Consider the following 8,751-nt stretch of genomic DNA (forward strand, 5'->3'; position numbering starts at 1 on the left):
TTTGCCTAGGTTCACGCGCTTGGCATTGGTTCTTCCTGAAGTCATCAAACACATCTCTCTCTTCTTAATTGCCTTGCCACATTAAATATTTCATCTCCGTGGCATGTTTAGCACCCGTACAAGGTGAAGCATTGGAAGGGGCCTTAGAGCAAGTACAATAGTCCTACTAAGCAGGCTATAAGGGATTCCACATCAGCAATATTCTGAGCTGGAGGAGAGTTAAGACAGGAGAGAGCAGGTAGCGAGCGCTTCATCAAGCGCCCGGCTACAACACAAGACGCGAGAAAGTTCCGCCTGCTTGCAGCCCGAAGCAAGCGCTAGTGCTGCCGTTTTCTGTTCCCAGCGTCCCCCTGTCCAATGAACAGCGTTTTGCATGCATGCAAACATTGATTACTTTAACTATCCAGCAGCTTGTATAGAGCCAGTCTTATTGCACGAGATTTCTTTTATGAAGGCTACTGCTGACATGGAGCTCGTATACAGCCAGTAGCCGGCGCTTCTATTAACCATGCTCTTAGTGAATGGAGGGCTCGCATAAATAACAAGCGAAAGTAGAAGGTAGGCAAATAAAGCACGTTAGAAAAATTCAAGGCATACTGTTGATCATCCGAGGACCAAGCAATCACACGAGCACGACACCGAGATTTGTTAACGAGGTTCATCAATATGGCTACATCTCCGGGGCCTGATTTTAGGCCCTCCTCCTCATGACACCGCTACAATACCGCACCCAGTCGCCCTGTACACCGGCACGTGCCGCCGGCTTCCCCTGCGTTCCGGTGCTATTATGTTGGCATAGGTTACAACGTGTGTCTATCCCTGCTATATATGAGAGGCCTAGGATACAAGTGTCCTACTAGGACACGTCTCCATATCCTATCTAAACACAATACAACTACAAGTCCAACTGTAACCTACCTTGTACACTATATTCGACACAACTCCAACAAACTCCACCTTGGCGAATATACTCCACCACCCTAGATTTGTCTATGCATCAAACTTCCATGTAGATTGAACTTGAGCTTATCCCATGAGAACCGCTGCTACGCCAAAGACTCCATATGACTCCACCTGCAACTTGTAGTCCCTTTTTTTCTTGACCATAGTCAACACTCGAGCAAAATTAAGTTCCTTGTTACTCTAGTTTGTGCTTCCAACTTCCAGAGTATCAGTCGAACACCATCACACACTGATCACTAACCTGCGTGAAAGTGAACAACTCACATATTGGATGTCACACATAAGAGTTATCTGAACTCAACATCACTGCTCCTTTCTTGACCGCCTGTCTGAAACTTGAAGGAGTTTCACCGTTGCTTGTAGTCATCTCGAGTCAAATTCGCAGTTGTCTCACCACATGTATGACCACCAGACCCCTGGCCCGTCTCCATGTCCCGTGCATACCGCATGCCTCGCCGCTATTACCGCGTCGAGCCTCCGCTGTCCCGGTCGAGTCTCAAGGGTCGCGAAACCACACCACTCAACCCCCACTGTAGAGTACCACCGATCATCACCGACCGGTGACGAGTTTCACGCTTCCATCAGACCACTGGGCTCCAGTACGAACTGCATGTCACTCGTTTTTTCTACTGAATAGGCTTCACCGTAGCCCCTCAATCCAGCTCCACCTTCAACATGACTCCATGGTAGATGATCAGTCCACCCTCGCGCCTCATCGACTTCAAGTTCCGTGTATACACCACCTTGAATCAATCCCGCGCCATAGTCTTGTCGAAGCCGCATAAGCCTCGGGCATGTGCACCAAGTGTTTCCACGCCCCAGAAGTCGGTCACCATCAGCACGACACTCCAATGTCGTCGTCGCCGATCTCACCACCGTCTTCTGTACCAACCGACTTGCGTCGATTCGTCAGACTGTCCAGTTCGACCAAGCCAAACTTATCCGACTGCAGACACATTCTAGACTTCTCAAGTCATCACCGTGACCACCATCATCCATACACACATGTGTACTGACAAAGAAAACCAAAGAAAAAATTCCCTCATAGCTTTCCCGTGTGAACCATACGTATGTAGCTTCTGGATCCCTTCTTTTATTTCTTTATTGATGATAGCATCACGATCAAACTCTAGGTCCTTGTGTCAAATTTTTTTTCTCAAACAAATCTCATGTCTCAGCACTTCAGCAGCATATCCGTACGCTCCGCAGCCTCCTGTGAACAACACGCCTTGACCACCAGCTATCACATGCTCCCTCACGGCCCAATCTATCCACTGAGCCATGACCCAGCACGGCATGCTTGCTCCTGGCGCCACGTGGGATCCGCGCTGCACCCAGTCCAGACACATGCGTTGTATTGCACCCAATCGATCGTGTCGCTGCCAGGTCCTCAGCCGCCACGCGCACTTGGATCCAACCTCCTGCACTCCGAGCATCCGAGCGGACCGCGTTATGTACGTGCCGCACCTGACGCAGCTTCCTGGACCGCCACGCGTGCGTCGCTGCTGCGCTTCCGCACGGAACCAACCAACCGCTGCCTGCCCGGATCGAATCTGCTGCTGTACGAACTCGCCGAAAACTCTGATTGCTCTCGACCACTATTTTGATCGAAACCTGCCGCTACTTTTCACCGTTTAGACTGCTTTTGATCTTTCCGTTGACCTCCACGAACAACTTCGATCTCACCTCAATCACCTGGCAACCCTCGCAGCTGCTCCATCGACCAAACTGACATCTTCTAGATCAACAACCGACCTCCACCGACCTAGCTCATGATACCACTTGTTAGAATAAGTCCGAGACACTCCGTCGATCATCCGAGGACCAAGTAATCACACGATCACGACACCGAGATTTGTTAACGAGGTTCACCGATATGGCTACATCCCCGGAGCTTGACTATGGGCGCTCCTCCCCATGACACCGCTACAATATCGCACCCGGTCGCCCTGGACACCGGCACATGCCGCCGGCTTCCCTTGCGTTCCGGTGCTATTATGTTGGCGTAGGTTACATTGTGTGTCTACCCTCACTATATATGAGAGGCCTAGGATACAAGTGTCCTACTAGGACACGACTCCATATCTCTTCCTAATAATAAAGCACGGATTGACTCCGTGGATTCACCGTCACAATACGCTTTTTCTCGTGATTTTACGCTTTCAGTTTAAATTTAAAACATATTCAAGGTGGTACTAATATTTTCATGTCGGCTGCCTATACGTCAAAAGCATTGAGCGACTTGGGCCTGCACCCGTTTTAGATCTGGCCCACCTGGTCCTATGTGTCCGTGTGTTTGATTTTTTTTAATTTAAAAAAGAAATTGGTCGCAGCTGGGATTTGAGCCCTGGTCTACTGGATATGTGCAAACACATCATATCGCTGACATCTTCTAGATCAACAACCGACCTCCACCGACCTAGCTCATGATACCACTTGTTAGAATAAGTCCAAGGCACTCCGTCGATCATCCGAGGACCAAGTAATCACACGATCACGACACCGAGATTTGTTAACGAGGTTCACCGATATGGCTACATCCCCGGAGCTTGACTATGGGCGCTCCTCCCCATGACACCGCTACAATACCGCACCCGATCGCCCTGGACACCGGCACATGCCGCCGGCTTCCCTTGCGTTCCGGTGCTGTTATGTTGGCGTAGGTTACATTGTGTGTCTACCCTCACTATATATGAGAGGCCTAAGATACAAGTGTCCTACTAGGACACGACTCCATATCTCTTCCTAATAATAAAGCACGGATTGACTTCTGGATATGTGCAAACACATCATATCACTAAGGCTGGGCTCATGAGTGTGACAACCTAAGCGTCATTCCGGCTATTTAGAATAGAAGGCAATGCGTGTGTACTTGGGCCGAGACAATGGGCACGGGCGTGCTGGGCTGGCCGACTGCCCATTGGGAGCAGGCTGGAGGCTGTTTTCCATATTTGTTTACTTATTAAATAGTCCTATGTTGCTATTTTACATAATTTTTTATCAGTTTATATATGTTCTTAGGTTGTCAAATATCAAGGAGCTGCTTCGGAAATTATGAAAGAATATGGCATGAATAAGAATTGTGCTTAGCGAAACAAATGAGGGGGAGAGCAATAGATATTATGCATAATTAAGCCGGCAAGAAAGAAAATAGGCTCTAATTGCATCAGAAATAAAGAATTTAGGAATTAAACGGTAATTGCAGATTTTTTGAAGGAGGTGCGGGAATCAATGGCAGGCGTGTAGTGCCCTTATTTATATCTTATGAATAAAAATGATGTGGCATCTTTTTCCTGCATGATCCTCACTAAATTCAGGCCATTCTTTCTTTCATTGCAACATACAGCGTGACATGTTTTCCTTGTACTTATAATCCTTACTAAATTTGCGCCAAATTTATATCACATTAAACATTATGTTTGTGCATACAGTCCTCGCTAAATTTATGTCAATTGTTTCTACCGTTGTAACCCACGGGCATATATATTGTTTTTTATATTTATATAAATAGAGGTATAATCTTATTGGTCCTCCCATTTCTTATGTCCATGGCATTTCTTCATACTGAGCTAGGCTATTCTACCGATAGTCTGCCCTGGGCCACTTGGCCTCTACCCCATTGGTCCGCGTAACGTTTCACCAATAGAAAAAACAGTGCCCTCCCAACCTATCCGTGCGACCCACCCCAACAAATCAAACCCACCATCTCATTTAGGAGATGAGGCAAAAAATAGTTGACCATGACTGGAATCAAACTTGCAACGTCCACTGTTTTTTGTGTTGATCGTGTTAGCCCGCAAAAAATAGTATTGATTTTTTAAAACTAAAGTTAAATTTGGTGGTTGTTTTTGTCCTTCACATACTGGTACTAAACTATTACGATGTAAAATCCGGATAACACAAACACAAGGCACAAGCATTAGATTGTGCAGATGTGGCTGTGATCTCAAACGCGACCGTTCATTGGTTGTCCATGCAGGCGATGCAATTCTTTATTGGTTCCAAACTTATGTGGAACGTTCGCTGTGTAGTGAACATCATGACCGACAATGATGATAAAGAAAAGAAATGACAACAAGGATGGAGGCAGGATGGAGATGCTAGGGGTGATAATTTGTTTCTCCCGTTGCAACGCACGGGCCCTTTTGTTAGTTCTATCTAAACACAATACAACTACAGGTCCAACTATAACCTACCTTGTACACTATATTTGACATAACTCCAACAAAGCAGGGTAGTTTTAAGCATGTAATTGTATTGAAGTGAGGACTGAGGAACGACTATAAATGCAATGGAGGCAGGCATATACACATCGAGAAAGGTGCACGAACTATTGTCCCACTAAATAGGATGGATGGATGCCAGAAAGATCAGATCAATGTTCGCTCAGGAAAATGAAATTTTAAGCTATAGATTGTGTCGGTGATACAGAAGTACTAAGTGATCATCAAGAACGCTAGGTTGAAATTAACTAGAGGTGTGTTGCTAGAATTAATATATAAGCAATATCTAAAATATGATTGAGTAAGATATTAAGGGAGTGTTTGGTTGCAAGGGACTAAACTTTGTTTAGTCCCAGGAACTAAAGAAAAAAGACCCTCCAGTAGTCTTTTTTTAGTCCCTAAAGAAAAAGTCCCTCATGTTTGATTACATAGGGACTAAAAGAGACTTTTTCTAGTATAGTCCCTGTAACCAAACAGGGCCTAGGTTAACAGCTATTTACCGGTGATTGCTAAGTATGCTTGATTGCTCATATTAAATTGTTTCTTTATTATCTATGGCTTGCTGCATTTTCAGCAACTTAAATGCTTATTGACTTTTGGGTGTTTGTTTTCAGGGACTTTTTTGTGTAGGGACTAGAAAAAGTACCTCTTAGAGACTTTTTTTATCAAACTGGAGGGACTTTTTAGGGACTAAACTAGGCATTTGGGACTAAATGAAGAAGACTCTCAAGGAGGCTTGAGAGTCTTTTTAGGGCTTTTTGGGACTTTGCCAACAATGCTCCTCCATGCACCCATTGGCCCGCCACCCCATGATGTTGTTTGATTGTTATTTTTCTATATACTAGGGGCAACATGGTCATTTAATAACCTCTAGGAAGGGACTAGGACCTTTTAGTCTCTGGAAACAAACAGTGAGGGACTTTTTAGGGACTAGGGACTTTTTACTTGGGACTAGAAAAAGTCCTAGGACTAGAGAACCAAACACCACCTTAGTACTTGTTGCTACATAATCATACTCATTAAAGTTGTTTTTTGGGCATCCATGCCCGGGTTCAACGACGTGGTCCTAGCGGCGTGGTAAGAGCATGTCGCGCACACCGAGCCATACCAAGTATTGTTCCACAAGCTCAAAAAGACGACCATAAGGCTCGCAGAATGGAGCATGAGGTTTTTCTCGAAATCTAAGGTTCAATTACACGCTGCTCTTTTGGTGATCCTTCGTCTTGACATTTTTAAAAAGAGTAGATTGACCGACAGCTTTCCACTGAGGAGATTGACCTTAGAAGTAGGTTTAAAAAGAGTAGTGAGCTTGGCCGTGCTTGTAAGAGCTCAGAAGAGGCAATGCGCAAGAATGTCCAACCTTAAAGAAGGTGATGCAAACACAAAATTCTTTCACCACCGGATTAATGCAAGGAGAAGAAAGAACCACATATATAGACTCAAACATGACCAAGGCTGGGTCACCGAGCACCATGCGAAGGAAAAAATTGTTCATGATCACTTTTCTGATGTCATGAAAAATGGGGGCCCATGTTCGAAGGATTTCAACTGGGATGAGCTCAATGTGGAGTCCCATGATTTGCATGATCTTGATTCCGTCATGACCGAGCAGGAGGTCCACGATGCCATCAATGACATGCCAAGTGACAAAGCGTCTGGACCGGATGGCTTTACGGGGGTGTTTTTTAAGAGGTGTTGGGATATCATCAAGCACGACGTCATGAGAGTCATTTCCTGCTTTGACTCTCTCCACACGTCTAACCTCCATTGATTAAATTCCGCAAATGTGGTGCTATTGCCCAAGAAGGAAGGGGCGGAAGGAATAGCCGACTATAGGCCAATTAGTCTCATTCATGCGATCGCCAAGATTATTGTGAAGGTGCTCTCCATCCGGCTAGGCCCTCATATGAACAAGCTTGTTTCCAATGCCCAAAGCGCCTTCATCAAGATGCGAAGTATTCATGACAACTTCATGTATGTTCGAAACCTTACCCGCCGGCTTCACAAGCGCAAGACTCCTTCCCTCCTATTCATGCTTGATATTTGCAAGGCATTTGACTCGGTCAAGTGGATGTACCTCCTTGATCTCCTTCAACGGAAAGGTTTTCCAAGCAAGTTTGGGAACTGGATAGCGGCCCTACTTTGCTCCTCATCGTCGAGGGTCCTTTTAAATGGGATGGCTGGGCCCCCCATCAAGCATGGTAAGGGGCTTGGGCAAGGGGACCCAATCTCCCCGCTTCTATTTGTCATCGCCATAGATCCTCTTCAACACATCCTTGAGTTGGCAACGAGAAAGAAGAGTCTTCACAAGATTCGAGGGAGAGGTGTAATGGTGCGGACCTCCCTTTACGCGGATGATGCAGCGGTTTTTATGGCTCCAATCAAAAGGGACATCGACAACCTTGTGGCCATTTTGGATGGTTTCGGGGAGGTCACAGGCCTATGTACAAACTTCCATAAGAGTTCAATCGTGCCCATTCGATACAGCCACCTTAACGTGGGACACATTCTTCAAAACCTGCCCGCGACGCGAGCATCCTTCCCAATGCGGTACTTGGGCCTCCCTCTCTCAGTTTGGCAGCTCAAGAAAGGCGACCTTCAATTCCTTGAAGATAAGGTGGCAAGCTGGCTGGTTACATACGAGGGCAAGAACATCACCACCATCGGTCGGACGACCCTTGTCAAGTCGGTAATTACCTCCCTTGCGGTCTACTTCATCACGTTGCTTGTCATACCGGCATCTACACTTCGGAATGTCAATAAGCTTGAAAGGGCTTTCCTTTGGGCCGGTGCAGACAAGACGACAGGGGCAAAATGCAAAGTCAACTGGGAAATTGTTTGTCGTCCACGTGAATATGGTGGTCTAGGGGTGCTCAACACGGATAAGTTTGCATGCGCCTTGCGCTTGAGATGGCCTTGGTATGAGTGGAAGGAACCAAGCAAGATGTGGGTTGGGATGGGAAACCCGTGCGACGAGGAGGATTTGAAATTTTTCTACGCCTCCACAACCATCACAATAGGGAACGGGGGAAGAACTCCATTTTGGGACACCACTTGGCTACTTGGACGTACGCCCAAGAAGATCACCCCGCTCATCTTTGATGCATCCTCGAGAAAGAATTGGATGGTGCGTGAGGCCCTCCAAAACAACGCATGGATCCTGAAGATCAAACCTCCTACCGCTCTATCCATTGAGCACATTCGACAGTTCTTCACCCTTTGGAGTTTAGTGCATGGTGTACAACTTGATGAGTGTGCCGACGATGGCATTGTGTGGAAACATTCGACAAATGAGCTCTACTCCACGGCCTCTTCCTACAAGGCGCAATTCCTTGGCATGACCTTCTTCTCTTTGGACCAAATGGTGTGGAAGGATTGGGCGCCGCCAAAGGTCATGTTCTTCGCATGGTTGGCTATTCAAGATCGCATTTGGACCGCTGATAGGTTGGACAAGCGGGGATGGACAAATTGTGGGCTCTGTCGTCTTTGCAAGAGAGTGCAAGAGTGTGGCGCGCACCTCTTTTTTCAAGTGTCTTTTCACATTGAGGCTTTGGAGCTTGGTCAA

Source organism: Triticum dicoccoides, chromosome 7A (assembly GCF_002162155.2).
Source record: "Triticum dicoccoides isolate Atlit2015 ecotype Zavitan chromosome 7A, WEW_v2.0, whole genome shotgun sequence".
Lineage (NCBI taxonomy): Eukaryota > Viridiplantae > Streptophyta > Magnoliopsida > Poales > Poaceae > Triticum > Triticum dicoccoides.